This window comes from Zonotrichia leucophrys, chromosome Z (genome assembly GCF_028769735.1).
Source record: "Zonotrichia leucophrys gambelii isolate GWCS_2022_RI chromosome Z, RI_Zleu_2.0, whole genome shotgun sequence".
Lineage (NCBI taxonomy): Eukaryota > Metazoa > Chordata > Aves > Passeriformes > Passerellidae > Zonotrichia > Zonotrichia leucophrys.
The window spans coordinates 52,032,799-52,053,464 of NC_088200.1; positions in this window are offsets into that span (position 1 = coordinate 52,032,799).

Below are 20,666 nucleotides of genomic sequence, written 5' to 3' on the forward strand. Positions count from 1 at the left end.
GCAAAGCAATAGTTACTCCAATAATTCCATTCAGCAGAAGATTCAGAGGTCAGAGTTTCTCCCACCAGTACTGAAGTATTTTCTTGGTGACCAAGACACATGCTTTAAGTTTACCTTCTGCTTAAAAAACACTTTTGCTTTGAGCCAGCTGTCAAGATGTAATGTGTACTATTATGCAGTAAGTTTGTTTGGAGAAGATGCTGATTCCTTCACAGCTTATGTCTCGAATTATTGTTTCATTTTGTTTTGGTTTTTTTCAATTGTTTTTTGCACTGGTACTTTTTAGCACAACAAAAAGAAAAGGAAAATAAAGGGTGAAAAAACTGCAAATTCCTACTCTTGCCTTCCCTCATAGCTCATTGACCTACAAGGTAGTGCTCTAAGTGAATTACATAAATATGAAAAATTGTCTTTTCTCATTGTTTTATTAAAGTAGTCTTCAGTACTACTAACTAAAGTCATTTAAAGACATTACAAAACCTGTTCACTCTTGCCTTGAGGATTCAGGTTATTCCTTTCTTTTGCAGAACAAATTAGAAATCATTTAATTGACCTCAAACATGTTTTATGGCCAAAAATCCTCTATTCACTATTGAAGATTCATGGAGCACTTAGATTTCCTTAGGAAAGACTAGCAATTTTAAAGAAGAAAGATTTCCGAATATGCAAAAGTTTAATAGCAGGCTAACAAAGTTAAAAGTCATCATTCTCCCTCCTAATTTTCTGTAGGTGCTCTTTGGTGGTGCTGTGTCTGCAATCTACAACATCAGTTAATAGTGTATTATTTTTATTGTTTCTGAGACATTTCTGATCAATACAAAGAAAGCAATTTATGTATGGGTTGCCTGTTGCTCAATCACACAACAAATGGATTATGCAATATATTCTTTTTTTTTTTCCAAATGAAATAAGTGTACAAATGAAACAAAGGATGCCAAATATAAAAACTCTGCAGCACTACAATCTCACTTTGTATTTTATTAGTTGCTTTACTAAAAATAAACAACAAAAAAATCCTCCATACAGCTATTTTGCATATTAGTAAGGACTTTAAAAAGAAAAGATTAACACATGGGAAATAAAAGCTAAAATTAGAAAGATGTAAAACTGATGTTGAAATAGGTAGCTCTATGTGCAGGGATGGAATGTAAGAAAATAAAGATAGTGCAGAAGGTAATCTCACAGCTGAGGAGTTGCAGCTGTACTAATCACCAAGGATTGGGAACAGGCCTGCCCTTAATAGGCCACAGCTGTGTCCAATTAGAAGAGTGCTACAAAAGAGTGAGTTAGCTAGTTGAGGAGAGAGCTGGAGTTTGTTGGCTGTGCTGTGAAGAAGGTGGTTGTGTTAGTGCTGTGAGGACATGACCATGAGAAATCACCAAGAGGGTATGGAACTTTTGCATTAAGATGACAACAACTGGTGACCTTGAGGTGATTCTGACATGATCCTGTGGTGGTTTGGGAAAAAGGACTTAAATAATAAGCAATGTGATCTTGAAGATTACTGCAGACCTAAGAGAAATAAGATGGTGGAGTCAGGCAGACTAAGAGCCTGAGAGCCTAAAAATCCAGATAAGCTATAGTCAGGCAGACCTGGGAGCCTAGAAGTCAGGACAATGTGTGAGATACCAATCCCCAGAAGAAGAGGGCTGGAAATGGGGAGTGGACACTAAGCACTTTGCTTATTTGGTACATTGAAGCAAGCCCTGTGCCTCCTGCCAAGGTATGATCACAGTCCAGAGTGGACCCAGGACAGTGCCAGGTTCCTCCTGAATGGTGGTGTGTACAGCAGGACACAATGGGAAAGCTGTTGCTACATGAGCAGATGATATGTAAGAGAAGCCTTCTAAAATTGTATAGTGGCCACCTCCACAGTAACCTGATGGGATTTGGGATTGGGCTGTAGGGCAAGGTGCAGCTGGAGATGGAGCCCAGTGTAGCACTGAGAGCGGCAGGGGATGCTGCCTGGTCTGGACCTGATGCATTTCAACACCTGGAGCACAGGTGGGCTGCTGGGGGCATGATGGGAAATAACATATCAAGTGAAGAACCAACTATTAAACCAAAAACAGTAAAAGGAAGATGAGAATTCTTAAAGCACCAATGGGAGCTGAAGACAGAGTAGTTCTGTCATTCAGTATGGTGTAGTTGCTTGCTGATGAAACATATGTATTTGTTTGCAAATTGAAACTATTAATCTTTGATTAGGCATAAGTGTGAAAATTTATATTCCATAAGCATAAGTACAGTCAACAGATACTGGGATCAATGTTGTTCAAGTTCTACAGCTATTGATAAAATTATGCAACTGTTGATTTGAACTGCTAATATATAGCCTTTAACTTGTTCTTGTGAGTTGCCTTATAAAGCTGTACAGCTATTGATATTGTCAATATTCTAGAAGTGTAAGTGTAAGAGTTTCTGATAATACGTAATGTAAGTTTGAGTAACGAATCAAGGTCAGTGCGCAGACATGTTCCAAAGTTAAATAGAAATTGCACAAAAGGTGTTTCTACTGGGCTTACTATCTTTTGTAAAGGGCCCATAAAATGTTAGTTTATGAAAAGCCTTAAGTTGATGTTCTAGACTGTGAAAAGCAAAACTAAATCAGAACTTAGAAATGTATGTTCTTGCTGTGACCTGTTGCCTGAACATTTGTATACTGTTAGTCCCAAGTGAGATATGTGAATATGTTATCAGTTTACTTGAACACATCTTTGCAGAGATGTTGCTGCCGTCTGCAGGTTATATACAACCATGAACAGGGACGGGACATCCACAATCAGTGTCGTGAGCTGTTTATTTCAAACATCAGTCTCAGTACATTGTTATGACAATGGAGACAAAAGATGTGAACAGCTCACTGATTCAAATGGAATGCCAAGGAAACGTAACGTTACAACATAGCATAAAGCCATCTCAGTCCAAGTTTCAGCCAATCACACATAGAGCGACCACATATTGACAATATTTCTATCCAATCGTATGAAACACACGTAACAGTAGTTAACACAATAGAGACTTCTTCTCTAACACAATGGCTCATTTATGAGAGACAAAGCACAGAGACTCATTCATATTATCTTTCTAAAGATATACATTAGATAAACTTGTTGCAACCTAAAAGGGCAATTCACAGAGGCTTATTCTATTTCTCGTGTCTGCGCTACAGCTTAGAAAACTTTCTGCTGCATTAGCAATGTTCACAAATCTGCTGAGGCCTGTCTGTTTTACCATTTTCTCAAAACCTTCTAATTTTATGGATCCCAACAGTTGCAACTTTGTAATTAAAAGTAAAGGGGGAATTGTGGAAGGATAGAATGTAAGAAAATAAAGATAATGCAGAAGGTAATCTCACATCTGAGGAGTTGCAACTGTACTAATCACCAAAGATTAGGAACAGCCCTGCCCTAAATAGGCCACAGCTGTGTCCAATAAAGAGACGAGTGCTACAAAAGAGTGAGTTAGCTGGTTGAGGAGAGAGTTTGTTGGCTGTGCTGTGTAGAGAGCTGGAGATTGTTGGCTGTGCTGTGAAGGAGTTAGTGCTGTGAGGAGATGACCATGAGAAATCACCAAGAAGGTATGGAACTTTGCAATGAGATGACAACAGCTCTGTGCATTCATAGACAGTTCAGGGATCAAAACCTCCTGGTTTGTCATCTCTATGTAATTTTTCCTGTAAGTATTGTTGTTTGCTCAGGGCTACTGCAACATTACATCAATGAGCTCTGCTCTCTTTCACATTTGCTTTTGTCTCTTCTGAAGACACATTTCCCACCCCCCAAAAAAAATCTTTCTCAATATTAATTTTTTTTCTTCTTGCTAAGAATTTTTTTAATTCCTCTTTCCATTGTGGACACCTTGTTCATTTGAATTTCCTCTAACAGTTTTTTCTCTATAGATGCTAAATGTTGTAAAATACAACTTTCTGTGGAGCCTGATGCATTAGACCTGCCAGGAAAATATAAGACACTCATCAACAAATGCATTGTAAAAACCCAAAAAATTCAGAGTCGCACATGGAAACATGTATGTGCATTTGTGGAACTGAATATAAGTACAAAAAAAGTTATCAAAGTATATTACATTTATTTAATTCTTTTCTTCCCTGCCATAATTGTCTACCATATCCTGGCCATTGCCTTATTTCAAAAATTATCAAGGTAGAGTGGTTATATTCTCCCTCCATAAGAAATTAATGTTTGAATTCTCAAACATAGCTTTCTAAATATTCTCTGAGGATCTTAAAAATAAAAATAAGTTGGAGACTTTTTACTCAAACTTGCACAGAAAAAAAATAAGTGAACTCATGAAGGGGGCAGAGGCTCTCTTTTCACTGATTTCACCTCTTTGAGTGCTGAGTCTCTAGCCTTTCTGATAAACAATGTCTATCACTACAAAGTCAGCTATGAGACTGCCAGGATAAAAGAAAGTTGTGAGGGTTAGCCAGGCACAGCTCCAAAAATCGCATTGAAGTACAGCCTTGTTGCAGATAAATACAAGAATGGGTTACCACTTAAGAGCTAAATAATAATCTAGCCATTGGTATTACCTCAGTAAATGGAAGGAGGAATCGTTCTTCAGGAGGGACACTGAGGTGTTGGAATGGGTCCAGAGAAGGGCAGTGAAGCTGAAGGGTCTAGAGCACACCTGTGACTAGCAGCTGAGGGAGCTGGGGGTTCTTGGCCTGGAGAAAAGGAGGCTCAGGGGTGACCTGATCCTCTCTACAGCTGCCTGAAAGGAGGGTGAAGCCAGGTGGGGGTCAGTCTCTTCTCACTCACAGGCAACCTGTGACAGGAGAAGAGGATGCGGTCTTAAGCTGCACCAGGGGAGGTTTAAGTTGGACATCAGAAAGAATTTCTTCCCAGAAAGGGTGATTTGGCATAGCAATGGACTGCCATGGGGATGGAAGTGTCACCATTCCCAAAAGTGTTTAAGGAAAGACTGGATGTGGCACTCGGTGTCATGGTCTAGTTGACAAAGTGGTGCTTTGTCACAGGTTAGACCTGATGATCTCAGAGGTCTCTTTCAAAATAATTGAGTCTGTAATTCTCAAAAAGGTGATTTTTTTTTTTTTTCTTTCTCAGCCTCCCTTTTTTTGGCTTTTCTTTTTCTTGACATAACAAGCCTAATTTAAGTTACTGCATGGAGTAGATACTCCTCTCCAGGTGGATTGAGGAATTTAGGTTCTAACAAGAGAGCAGATGTGTTTCTTTCTTAATTACAGCCCCGTTTTCTTCTGTAACAATTGGCTGTAGAGGGAATGGAAGTCATTATCTTGTATAAAAGAAGTATTCAAACCTAACTTTTTAAACTGTCAATAGAGTCTCATAAAATATGAATTTTCTAATTCTTCAGATATCAATTATTTATTTTAAAATCACTTATGTTCTGAATTCATGTGTATGTAATTTATCTTTGAGTGGTCATTACATGTTTTTAGATTATTTTCTACCTATTGGGACCTGACAAAATTCCTGTCCACCTTAAATGACATGGTTTCTCTACCAAGTATGCATACAAATTTATTCATGCAATAAGTTTTCTGTTCTAAGAATTTTTATCAGATAAGGGGAAAAGAATTTTTTTTACAGTTTCATGCACAGCTTGGATAAATTAAGAAGGTAATTAGAAAGAAAAATGGGATCATTGCCACATGAAAAAGAATAGTCATTTTATATGATGAATTTTGATTTGATTATCCAAGAAAAGTAATGAACTCACGTCGTGGAAATAATCAGTGTTAGTAGACTCTCATTTTTCATTATCAATGGGGGAAAATAATTTCTATCAGTATATCAAAAGGATTTCATTTTAGCATTGCTTATTTTAAGTATCAAAGAACCTCTCAGTTTGGAGAGTCAATTTCTGTAAGACATTGAAAATTTTGAAGCATTGTATGAAAGAGAAGATACTCTGGTAGCTGATAAGACATGAGAAGCCAAATAGCAAAACAGAAATTTTAAGTACACCAAATAAAATGTATAATGCATCATCAGAGAATGTTTTCATAGAGAAACAGCAATTTTTTACATAAAGACTACTAAGCAAGCTAAGCAGATAATGACATCCCTTCTCCCAATTTTTTAGCAAAATGTTATAGTTCAAAGTAGAAAGTATGGTAAAATCAATAATGATTGAACCAAGAACTTCTGCTCACTCTACTTTGTTACTACAAAAGCTTTGGTACTGCATTTCTATATTCTATATGTATTTATATATATATATATATATATATGGTGTCATCTAGGGTATAGTGAATTTCTTCTCAGTAGCTGCCATGATTTGTACAAAAATGCCATATTTTGTATTCAGAATGGGAATTGTGTTGATAACACACTGATGTTTTGGGTTTTTCTGAGCTGGATTTATCCTGGACTTTTCTCTCATGCTGTGCCAGTGAGGATGACACAAAAGAAACTGGGAGGGAGCACAGCTGGGACAGATGACTCAAACTGACCAAACGGGTGTTCCATATACCATATCCTGCCCAGTATATAAATTGGGGGATTTATTGGGAAGAGAGACTGATCTGTGTTCACTGGATGGGGGTCTGGCATCAGTCAGCAGGTGGTGAGTGAATGTACTGAGCATCACTTGGTCTTCTTGTATTGTAATCAGTGTTATTATCATTTGCCTTTATTACTATATTTTGGTTTATTTTCTGTTATTAAACTGTTGTTATCTCAACAGACAAATTTTACTTTTAATCTCCTCCCCATTCCACCAGGGTGGGGTGGAGAGAAGGGGGGTTGCTGTGAGTAGCTGTGTGATGTTTAATTTCCAGCTTGACATAAACCATGACACTATCAAATATATGTGTGTGTATATATCTAAATATACCTAGATAGATACACATTTATACTTACGGAGAAAGATAATAAGCTGTCTATTTGGTTTTGTTCAAGTCTGCTGAATAACATTCTAGTTTTAATTACTGTACTGGAAATACTTTGTTCAGCTTTCAGCATTTAAACTGCCATTCTCAGTAATGTGCAGTTGCTGTGAAAAGAGAACCTGTAAATTCTATTAAATAATGATTATCATATCTTTTAAATGTGACCAAATATGGTTTTCAAACTGCCATAACCTGTAGCAGATTCACGCATTGTGCTTTTATCAATACAGTAAACCGTTGAGGGATAATAAATATCACCCTAAGTATTCACTGGAATTTAAAAACAAGTCTCTTTTGTCTGTCGTTGTATTTCATCTGAATTTCTCCTCCGCAGTCATGAAAGTGATTCCGGTTTCCTACTTGATTGTTCACAGTAAATACGCAATAATGAGATATGGATACTACCCAGATATAGTGCAAGTCAAACACACTTCTTGATGAATGTTTTTAAGGACAAGGTTCTGAAAACTCTAAATATACAATACACATTCAACTTAGTGAAGCAGGAAAGGTTTTCTTTGAAACTTCGCAGTTAAGACCACATGCATCCTTTGTGGGTTTGTCATCTGGCTCAATGAGAAAAAAAAAAATAAGTCTTCCTTATCACTTATTCCAGCAAAAGCTGTCATTCAGCAAGGAAGCTGGCTGATAGACAAAGAACCTCCCACAAAGAAACAGCCCCAGAAGTACTTCAGCCTTTTTCTATCCCTTCTAATCTTCTCTTTGAAGTGTATGTTTTCCTGAACAAATTCAAAGACATAGTTTTTTCTAACGTTTAGTTGATTCTTAGGTCATTACTGAAAACACCCCATGAATTACCTCCACTGGTCTTAACAGAAATTCCAGACAGTTCTAGATTCTAACCACAGAGATAATACTAATTCTGCATATCTAAATTTGAACTTCTTGAAAGACATTTGGTATTGATATTCTGTATATTCCCAGCCTATAAATGAAAAACTTCTTAGGTGTGCAACCAGAAAAGCTTATGAGCAAAGGCTATATTTGGAGTGGAAAATGTTCAAGGACTGTGAAGATTGTGGCTTGTGTTCGAAGCCGATACCAAGATGGTAACTCAATTATCATTAGAGACACTAGTTTGCAAAGTTTATGAACCAAAAACCAGATAGAAACCTTATGTCATTCATTCTTGGAGGGGCATCAATGCAGAATATTTGGCTTGTCCAACAAAGGCAAAATAAAGGCAAAACATATATATATATATAAAGATATATATATATATATTAACTCATTAGTGTGAGCAAGAAAAATTATAAATATATTTTCTAGATATACTAAAGCTTAAACATAACATAACTTTAAAAAATGCTGAATGCATCACACATTTTTTCATAGACTAAGTTTTCAAAGTGCATTCTGAAATGCTTAGTACACTTAGTTTGATTTACCATCTGTCCAATATTTTCTTAGTAAAACTGATAAAATACCTTCTTCTCCTTTTCCTTTTTTTTTTTTTGAATTTTAGAGAAATAAAACAACTCTTTCCTCATAGACATGGCTATCTAAGGGTGTGACACCAGACAAAATTCATGTGCCTACACTACGGCAGAGAGACATTGCCTCACTTGCATGCATTGTCACTTTTATCAGGTGATAGTTCGAAGCCTTGACTGCATGTGCACATTCAAATCTTCACAGTAAATCTCCAGGGACAATAGCTTCTTGCAGTTAAAGCTTCTCAGGCTTCTCTTGAAGAAAATATCCATAACTAGACCACATGCTTTTCAAGTGCCATTCCATCACTTGCTCAAAATACAGATTAAAATCCGGATTTTCTACCTTGTACACTGGTGTTCCATTATTTTTAGATCTATTGTATTTAGGATGAATAGGAACAAAATATAACTTTCGTTCAGTGAACTTATACTTCACTGTAAAATATCAATACTAATATTCACTACATTGCAGGTGAGCATCAGATGTTGATAAGAGAGTCATAAACAGCAAAAATAGAGAATACACAATTCCTTTATACTGTAGTTTTTAAAGTAACTTTATTTCAGGAAAGAAGGTACAGTAACGTTTAATACAAGGATTTTTCTTGTGCCATGATTGTGGGTTTTCCTTTTGCCTTGAATTATTGCATATGTGATATCCACATTCATAATACTGTCCATATTGCTGTCCTTCATAGAAGACCACTATTTGAATATTTTTTTGAGATTTTTCAATTCCTTCTGACACAATTTATCTGGCAGGCAGTTTCTGGTGTCAGTATCATCCCATAAGGAAGAATGGGAAAGTTACTTGCACTACATATAAATAATTTCTGTTTAATAGCATGTAACAGCTTTTATTTCACATGGACTTTTTTTATCACATTCAGTTCCTGATCTACTGTACACTATGTCAAAACACTGCTAATTAATAAAAAAAGGTCTTGAAATATATAAATTTTTTACTTGGCAAATTCTCAATAGTCTTGTAAGTGTTGAATGAAGGGGCCTAAATTAGACAGTCAAATCAAGTCTTTGTCTCTCAGCTGTTTGTTGTTGGCTTTTTTTTGGTGGGAGGGAGATTGTTATGTTTTTGACATCAGTGATCTCAAGCAGACTGTCTTTTATTGGAATTCAAGGGGAAATTTACCGTTTCAAGGCTGGCTTTCAGTAAAATCCACCACGTCTCCCTTGACAGAATCATGTTCTTTCCAAATATTTTTTTAAAGCATATTCTCACATTTAATTTTTTGTTTGTTGTTCACTCAGCCTGCAATGGCAACCTGTGCATCATACTTGACAAATATAGAATCCTTTCTTCTCCTTTTCCTGCAAAACAGGTTGTTTATTCTACTAAAATTCAGTTAGCATAACTCTTTTGATTAATATGCCTTCAGAAAACTAAATATTGTTTCTGTGTGTCCCTGTTTGTCTATGTACCCATGTCTGATTCTAGCCTTATTTTTATTGGAGATTGTGAGGCTTTTTTTGTGTGTCCAGTGACAGGCAATAGCAGTGGTGCAAGCTAAAACACAGGATTTTCCTCCAGAGCACCAGGAAACACTTTTTTACTGTGAGGGTGAGGAGTAACTGGCAGAAGTTGCCCAGAGATGGAGCTTCCATCTCTAAGATGAATCTCTCAGAGATTTTCCAGAGCCTGGATGGACCTGCTTGAGCAGAAGAGGGGAACCAAATGACCTCCAGAAGTCTCTTCCAACCCCAGACACACTGATGCTGTGGCTGTATATACCTAAAGGGCATTTTCTGAACACATCATCAATAAAAGCTTCTAAAATATACATCATTAAAAATTTAAATAGCCTGCCACAGAATCAACATACTAAAGAATAAAAACTTTTTTCACTTGACTTTAATACATCACAATAACTCAGAATAGCTACGTCAAGACAATTTTTACAATATTATCCTTAGCTCAATTATCAGGTATTTCTGCAAAGTTGTTTTGTTTTGCTGTTTGTTCTGCTCGAGGAGAAACAACTTTCTGAAAAGATTAAATAATGTGGTGAAATTTCATTTTCTTTGAAAAAAATATTCTTGAGATATTTATTCATTGTTTCACAAGAAAAAAAGTTTTGATTTTAATGATTTGGTATTTTTCAGTAGTTTCCATTTTAATTCTCTGCAATATCTGCCTGTTACTGTTTCCACATAACTTCACGTCACCTCCTACTTGAAACAAACAAAACACTATTCCAGTCTGCAAAAATCAATCAACTCATAAGTTTTAGTTGATTAAAATAATGGAATTAATAGTCTTAGGCTTTTAAATAGACTCTATAGTCAATATATCTGGAAAAATAGCCTTCATATTTCAGCTGCTTGTAGAGAGTTCATATATATTGAGAGTTCAGCTTGTGTGACAGATGTAGAAGTGCTAAGGTGCAGTTCACTGCACAACGCAGCAAAGATTACCTACATACAATTACAGTTACATTGCTTGCTGAGGCCTGCTCAGGACTAGAGAGGACGTGGCATGTTTGTGTGCCATATGAGGGTAGCAGCTCTTATGTAGTGCTAATAAGAGACAGACCTATATGTAGGCTTTCCCTGATAGGGAAAGATTAAATTTTCAACCTTCCAGAATTAAATATTTCAGAATTAAATTGATATGTTAAGTCCCAACAGAAGGTAAAAGACAGAAACAAAGGGGTTTCCCCTCAAAGACCTCAAAGAAAAATAAAAGGAATTTTTAAGAAGACTTTTTAAAAACAAAATAATTTGTTTGACTTAGAGAACTTCCTGCTGTGTTTTTGAACAGTCCTATACAAGACAGTGTCAATATGTTAAAGAAAACAAAAAAATATATATAATTGAAACAACGTGTTGTCACAACCTTAACCTCGTACAAATTTTCACTGGTCTTTTAATACAACAGGATTTAACTATAAATTCTACTGAATTTTACAATCCAGTCATTGAAAGGACCAGAAATCACATCTCTGTATCTTTGTTTCAACCCAAGTTTCAAAGGAGGCTTAAATATCTTTTTTTTTTTCAGCTGATTAAGACATTTTGTATTGCATACTTATCCTCTTTTTTTATGTGTATCATAATTTGGGAAACATGAGCAATTAAAAAGTAACTTTTTATCTGTATATAATGTTTAGGGTATTATACTACTGCAAAATACACTTTGGAAGAAAAGTGCTTCTAAGAAGTAATGAAACCAAGGCTAATGTGGCAATTGTGGTATATTAAATGTGGGCAAAGGTAATTGTCCATGTTCTATGTGAATCAGTCTTCTGATAAAATTCATTAAGAATGCCCATTAAAGAAATTGGCAATCACATCACCTTTCAGTCAAATGTCTCCTTTCTAACAACATTGTTAGTATTGTGACAATTCCGTTGTGTGAGCTTATTGCACAGGTGTATTGACAGTAACTCAGTGAAGCATTCTGAAATCCTCTAGAAAGTCTTCAAATTATCTAATTTTAAAGCCATCTAATAAGGTGTAGGAGTTCATCAGATTCTCACTCTTCCCTTCCTGTTTTTCAATATCACATTTATGTACTTGACAAAAGAGAAATGCTAGACTACAGGCTCGAATCTTTGAAAAATCTTACTATGTAGTGTCTTGAAAAAGGTAAGAACAATAGCAATTATGTCAGTAGCTGCACTTTGAAGGGTTAATGGTCAATTTTAGAAACACAACAGAACATATGGATGGTATGCAGATCTTAGCACCTTGAGGGAGCTGCAGAATTAGCATCAAAGTAGCAATAATCTAATTCTAATTCTAGAATTCTAGATTCTAATAGAATCTAATTCTATTCCAGAAGAAGGGAGCACACCTTAAAGGCTAGCTGGTAAAAATGTCCCATTTGTGACTGAAGTACATAAAGCTGGCCTTAGGCAAAACTGAAGTATGCGTTTATATCCAAATCACCCCCAAAACGGCCCTTGGACCTATATAACATTGGAGATACCAATTTAAGCTATATGCAAGCATTTTATACAACATTTAATAGATGTAATACATCACAACATTTCACATAAAAATCCACCTCTTTTATTTTTGTGCTTTCAAGGACACCCATTACAGACTAGATCTGCTTATACCTCATGCACATCTCCAAGCAAAAACTAAAAATTTCTTTGACCCAGCCTTTGGATCAGGCTTTTATTATTTATTTATTAAATTTTTAGGTAGTTGCTTAATTTTAAAGCAGATATGAAGAAAAAAGCAGTACATACACAGCAGCTGAAGAACTGAGTCAGAGATGAATATCTAGGTCTCAGCACTCTTCCTGGCCCAAGGACATTCAAGGCCATATCTTTCACCACCAAGGAAAATAGCAGGCTACAATCAGGCCAAAGGGGAGCTTTGTCTTTGCAGTATTCACCTGCTTTGTTGCAACTGCACCACTCGTATAGGAAACAGAATATTTACAGGGAGGTCATGTAGACCACATCTCCGGTCTTGCTGCTTAGCACAGTCTTGAAAGGAGAAACCAGGGCTTCAGCTTCTGCACAATAAATTATTTCTATATTTTGTCCAGTGATTGTACTGACTAAGGCAAAACCTTGACAAGAACCATCATTCATCTGGCCAGTCCATTTCCACTTGTCTTCAAAAGAAAATATGCTAGATGTATAGTGAATGGTGTATTGAACCAGAGCTCTGAGTGATACATGTTTGTTGAAGCTCAGGATTCTAACCATCAAGCAATTTTATTTACTTGAAATATTTCAAGTTACATAAAATGTTGCATTAGCTATCTAAGTGTCAATAACAACTAAAATCAATGTGTGAAGCTCAGATTTGATAAATAGTTTAAAAGGTAATTTTGTTTTGTTTTGTGTGACAGACAGGAAACTGTCCTGCCTTGGGATCTTATTTCGTGTTGTGCTATTCTGTCTTTGAGAGACAGCTGGAAGCTAGGGCTTTTAGCTGTAGGCTTTTTTTCTTTTGGGAAATTTAGTTTTGCAACTGGTCATTTTGTAACAGATGCGGCTTTCACTTACTAGCTAAATTAAAAATTCCAATTTTATTATTGGCATACAGTGTGCAGGAAGATTATGTCGGGGACCACAGAGGAGGAAGAGCCTTTTGATGAAACTGTCCTACTTATTTAAAGATAGATAACTAAAGAACATCAAAATGGTTCCAATCTCTATGTATGTATTTCATCAAAACACAAAAAATAACAAGAATAGGGAATAAAATAACCCATTTAAAAATCTTTTTTTCCTCAAGATTTGCCTTCTGTACTCACAGTTTTATGGTTTCCCTATTCAAAAAAAAAAGCTCTATGAAGGTTTTTCCTTCTTCTCAGAAGCAGCATCTTTCACTTTCACCTGCAACCAGACTTTTTTTTTTCCCATCAGAAACTTGCCAGAGTGTTGTCTTCCAGGATTCGGCCCGTTCTAGCCATTTATAGTACGAGATGATAAAACACTGTGTTGAGTACAGTGATGCAAACTATATTTTCAAGACAGCAGAGATTTCAATTGTTTTTGTATTGGAATTTACACACAGAGGTAAAGAGAACTAAGAGATATTTAGCTTCAATGATTCCTCACACATCCAATGTTGATTGTGGTCAAATGAAATCCTGAGTCAAGAATGTCATTAGTCTTCCCTACACAGAGCATCTGTTTCACATTTGGGAGAAAAAAAAAAGGAGAGCGTTTTATTTACATGAAAGGTAAATCATTACTGAGTCTTTACTTTTTCCTCTCTGTGGGAAGCCAAGGAAGAGTCTTTCAGGCATCCCAGAAATACCAAAGACAATTTTCCTCACCTCAGGTCAGTATTCCCTGACCATCTAGGCTTTTAGAGAAACTGAACTACTCCAACACAACAGTCTCTAGGCAGTTAAGTACAATTGTTCACCTTATCCTGAAGCACTGTCATTTTCTGAGGATTTACAATAAACCAAGATAAACAACATGTAATGAAATCCACAGCTGTGTGCATAAAAGATGCTTTTCAAAACAAATCCTTCCCCGTTAATACAGGACTTTATGTGTATATATATCATAACAATCTGAGCTCTGGAAGTAAAAGTTATCATTTTACATGCTGAGATTTATGTTTTACCTATTCATTTTCTACTGTGTTAATACTTTTCCGAAATCCCAATCCATCAGAGTGATTATTCACAGAAGAGACTCATTGCTTTTAATTGTAAATGTCAGCAAGTAGAATATAATTGAAATACTCTTTCCAACCAGGTTCACATCAATAGAGTTTATTTTATTCAATGTTAAATTAGGCAGCTTGTGAGACATCAAGAGGGATAGGAGGGGGCAGGGAAAAGACATGCCGAGGATTTATAGTACACAGGAAAACATTCATAGATCATGTTCTACCAATAATCTTAAACACAACTGGTAGCCCCAGAATTATTCTTAGAGCAATAACTACTGAATTCCACTACCTGATCAACCTATGGTCTATTTGCAAGACTGTTAATTATGCATCATAGCTACTGAAATGAAAAAGAGTAAGCTGTTTTCAAAAGGACCAGCAACATTAGGCCATTATTTTCCTTAACGAAACAACAATTAATATATTTTTCTCATTTGTTTGTTTTTTTCTTTTCTGATTTGAATAGATTTAGCAATGACAGGAGCTCAATACATTAAAATTGTGGAAACTGAATATATAGTACATTTGTCAGGTTTCTTTCCTCTTAATTTACCATTCACACCAGACGTGAATGTAAGGGGCATAGCCAGCCACTTACCTACATTTTGCCTAATGAACATTCTTCCTTTTTGCTTTTGTTTAAGAAATTCTTTCTGTTATCATAATACACAATATTGTTCTCTCTTTCATATTGGTTCAAACTGTCATTTCAGTTCAGTGTCTAAATATCACAAGTTTAAAACAAAAACATGTGCTTATGTGCTCTGCTAAACCAGATTTTGGAGCGAAGTCTGTAAAAAAGTCAATTGGAAAGTTCAGGGGAAATAGATCTTAACAATAGATGTAACAACAGATGTAACAATAGATTCCTAACAATAGATGTAAAATAGAGTTTTGTCCTTTCACACTTCACACCTTCCTGAAGTATCTTGTTCAAAATTCACTCCATTATTAATAAGTTTCTCGGGCTCTACTCTATTCTACAGTAGATTCTGTCTTTCTTCTGTGTCCCAATTCCTTCCCTTGGCAATGTTCTTCAGACACACCAGTTTTCCCTTGCAGGTAGATGCCCTCACACCTGATAAGTATGGAACATCTTCACTTGCCAACCAGCGGGTTACAGCTTGGTACCATTTTCCATCTTGCTCTGTGAAAATAAAATGTTTGATTTGGTATATATATAAGAGAGAGGTCATCAATGCAATATAAATAGATTGTCAAGAACAAGTAGCACATAACCAAATTATTATTTAGCAAGTAATGTGTGCTGTCAGACTTGCTGTCCACTGATTGAGTGCAAAATGGACCAAGGAGAATAAAATAGACAATTGCAATATATTAGGGTTGCTATACAGTGTGTAATTATTGTTTTTTCCTTCAAGCTTTAGATATGAGAAAAATAAAATGAATGGAATATTCAGTAGTAATTCCAGAAAAGAAAATACATCAGTTAATTAACCATACTTTGTGACTTGAATATGTTTGAAGAAAGATGGGGGTGGTTAGAAAAACACATAGCCTCAGGCTTCATTGTTCCTTAGCATTTAGCCCAGATCTTTATATGCATAAATTATCTTGGGCTAAATAGTTGACTTTTCAAATTGCAGTATTTACTTTGCCTAATAATTTTGAAAATATACTTCCTTTTTAATATTTTGTCACATTCCACAAGTACAACTGATTTGGTTACATTTCCTACTTGTGGGACACACTTGCACACCCACATTCACCCACCCACACACACATAATTTATTAAGAAAATAAGTTAGATAACCAGACTTCATTAATAAAAATGCACTGGGTGGAAATTTCTAACACTGAAGGGACAAACAGAAAGAGTATCTGCAACTTCTATATCAAAAAAAAATTGTTTGCAATTTCTATACCATTGAAAAAGTGTTTGCAACTTCTATACCATTGACATTGGAGCTAGGAAAAGGAGAAAAAGAGGAAGTGGGTGTCTGCCAGTCCAAATTCAATCACACATAAAAAATGACCATAGGTGAATATAGCTGTGGGGGTTTTATTCATTTATGTTATTGTGTTGGCACATAACTCCAGTAATTTGACTGGGGACATTCCACAGCTAAACAATGTCACTGACTACATCATCAGTGAATATACTCATAGATTTTACACTGAACGATAATCCATCTAGCTCAATAAATACATTTCATAATATATTTTCTATAGAAAGTTCAGACATATGCAGTAATTATCTAACTTCTAAAAGCAATGAAAAATTCTTCTATCCATCTGTAAAATACATTGACACAGAGGTACATTAGACCAAGAAATTTGCTCATGGAAAAGTATTTTAGTATATTTCTGCTCATTTGCATTTTTTAGATACTAATTCCTGATATACCACTAATAGTGTGCAGTATGATAAATTTTAACAAACCAGGCATCATTTCATGAGAAAAACTTGACACTACTACTTAATTCTTTATATCCTAAGCATCTACTTTAGCATGTGTGTAATATGATATGAGTTAATGTAGATTAATCATCCTAAGAAAACACATGAGACATTTACAGAATCAGCTATATTAAGTCTCTTTTCTATTCATCTTATATAATATTTATTTTTGACATTTCCAGTTCGATAAAACACCAGAATATCTCCATATTCAAAGTAAACGATGAACTGGGTTTTTGTAAGAAGTGACAAAACATTATTTCAGAAAATATTTAAGTGAAATATTCAGCAAACTTCAGATCCATATTCTTCTACATATATATTTCTAGAGAGAGAGAGAGCAATGTTCTTATTAGATTGAGGTATATAATATACTAAATGCATTTGGGGAAAAGAAATCTCAAAAAGTATTCATTTGGAAAGATACATTCCTAATGGAAAATACATAATGCTAGTTGAGAAAAATAATTAACTGGTTTACCTTCTGTTTGCATCTAAGCATTATTCTGTAAAGGAAAATGGAGAAATAATTAATGATATGAGAAAAATAATTAATCTCTCAATTCATGGATGAGATTAATAATAACATCAGCCAGGAAGTGTTTAAAAACTTATTAATTCTCTTAAAAACACATTTTTAAGACCCACATAGTAGCCTTCTCTTTGAAAAGACAGGGAGAGGAAAAAAGAGAATAATAAAATCACATTACAATTTAATCTGAAATATCCTGCTCCTTAAATAATTATGTTTTACTACTTTTTCTCCCTTTTATTCTTCTGCTATAGATTTAGGTCTCAGAATACAAAAATCCTCAGTGTGGGAGGTCTAAAGATTTTCCTCTCCAGAAATGTTCTGAAATGGTATTTCAAATTTGTCTTTAGCCTAGCTTTGACACTTGAAAGATGATATATCGATAAAACATGCATTTTGCAAGCAGACTGTAATATTTATATTGAAACTTCTTAATGGTATATTATATTAATTAAAAAAATTAAAAAGGAGATGTGAAGCATTTGTAGTCTGGCTAGTGTTAGCAGACAATCACTTAGGTGGCTGAACGTCTTGATGTCCATGTGATATTACTGTTATAAAGAGGAAAAGGTGCAGAAATGCTTATTAACATAAAAAAACAAGAGACAAGCTTCTGATTTTGCATTTGTTACAAAAGAATGTGTTAATACTGTCCACAAGTTACTTGATCAGTATATAAAGACAAAAAATAATGTACCACTGCAATGACATTCTACAATTTAAGTTGTGTTGGGTTCACATGAGACATCAAGTGGAGTTAAAGTGAGTTGCATTTAGAGAAACCACATTACAGCAATTATTGTTAACTCCAAGGTGACACCTACAATACACATTATTAATATACATAGCAGAGCTAAGCAAAATACAGGACTGTCATTCTTGAAGGAAGGAATGTGGTAGGATACCTGGGAAGCTACTAATTAATATAGACTCATCTAATAGCAGTTCAAGAAGTATGGTATGAACTGATTATCCATGGGATATTAATGCAATTCTGATAGCTTAGATGGAAATTTAACAATGGACTGCCATCATTTTCATAACGGGCAAATTTCTCTCCTAACTAATACAAAGGCAAAAAATGAGCACCTTCAGGTTTACATGAAAAGTTGCCAGGGGAGAAAATTTCATTTGTCTAAGAAAATGGGTTTTATACAGCTGTGCAGGAAGTAATATCTATCATTGGGCCAGGGGGAACACACTGCTGAAAACGTAACATAGTTTCTTAACTGCAAGATCACAAGAGATGTTGTTGCCTCATGTAAAGGAGAGAATGTTTGGTCTTGGTTTTTTTCTCTATTTAGGCCTCAATCTGTTTTTATCATTGTGTGGACTATCCCAGAGGCAAAATAAAAACCCCTCAAAAAACCAAAACACATTAAAATAGTGAAATTAATTGTGCAGTTTCTTTACTGCATTTGTATTCCAAAGAACTTTTTGGTTGTTAACATCCACACTACATCTGTGTTTAAATATGTAGAACTTTTTGGTTAGGAAATATGCCTATCCATAGGTACCTGTTGCATGTATTCTTAAGTCACTCTGAATTCCCTGCCTTCCAAGGCTCATCCAGCTGCTGAAGGCACTGTTTCCTTGCTGTGGAAGTGCACTCTGTCCCTTGGCCTGAGGAGATGGGGTGAAATATATCATACAAGTTAGAGCTGGTCTGTGAGGCACCCACTTGGTCACGCTGCTTTACATGTCAGTTTGCGTTAAAAAACATTAGCTGTTGCTTCATTTCAAGACAAAATGTGTGGAGATCTACCCAGATCTTGCAACTTTTATCACAGATATGCTGAACACACAGTTGATAGTACAGAGATATTTCTGTTACTGTTGCACAGCACCGAGGCCTTTTTGGCTTTTCATCCTGGTACAATGTCCAGGAGACTGGCAATACATGGGAGGTTGGGATGGGACACAGCCAGGACATAATCCTAATTTAAACATTAAGAAAGTTATAGTAAATCCAAGAGTTATCTCTATATTTTTTTCTTCAGCACTTCAGGTATGTAGTTGTATGCTTTTCTGTTACAAGTTTATAATGGTTTGTTCCATTACCCCTATGTATATGGTTTGTCCCTGAGCCGTATCCTCCCACCTCCCTTGTCCATCTTCCCAAAGACCTGCCCTTTGTTACAGGCCCTTCCGTGTCCATCATAGTAACCCTGCCCTCTCTTCCTCATTGTGGCCCTGCCTTTGCTCCTAGAAACCTCCCATATCACTTGACATGGAAGAGAGACCTCATTGGTGTATCCAAATTGTTTTCCTCCTCTGTTACTCCCTATTGGTCTAGGCATTGTATTTCCCACCTTGTACTCCTCCCCTGGTTCCCTACAATTGGAAGTCTGTACCCTCCCCCACTTACCTCCCCCTTTTATAAGTTACTGTAACCTGTTGTTCTGTAGTTCTTTGTCTCTGACTCCTCTTGAGAATAAACTTCTTGGGAACTCAGAGAGGAGCCCAGCTGTTTTGGGTGCCAAGCAGCCATGCTCACACCACTACCCACACCCTCAGGATGAATAGGGAGCAGCCACTCTTGGCGCAGTCCAGGAGTCTGAAATTGTGGATGTATAAATCAGCCAGTCTGGTCAAGAAATAGACAAGAAGGGAAGACCTACTAACCATCCATGCTGCTGAGATTAGCTCAATTGGTGAGAGCATGGTGCTAATAAGGCCGAGGTTGTGTATTTGATCCCCAGACAGGCCATTCACTTCAGAGTTGGACTCCATGGCCCTTGTGGATCCCCTCCAAACCAGAATGCTCTGTGATAGTTCCCATACCAATAGTTATAACCAGTACAACCAGTAGTTATAACTTTCACTGCTTCCAGTTCAGCTAGGGCAGAATTTGGTAGTTGTTGCTGTATGGATTCCCTGAACATACATAAATGAATGTAGTACCCTGGCTTGAGAACACCTATGTAGATTTGCTGTATATGCTTATTATAAACTTATATTTACTATTTCCACCAAACTTTGGTTGTTTTTTAGTTTTTGTTTTTTTCTATTGTAGAGAATATTGACTAGAAATAGTTGAAAAACATAAGCAAGGCTTTTATATATATTCACAATTTTCATGGTGTCTATTATTTTATGCATGTATGCACCATGAATGAGTGCACACTGATTTATGTTTGCAATTTGTGCTAACTGTAAAAGAAAGCAGTAGTTTTTGGTTGAGTTTTTTGTTTGGTTTGGTTTTTTATTTTTATTTGTGTGTTTGTGTGGTTTTTGTTT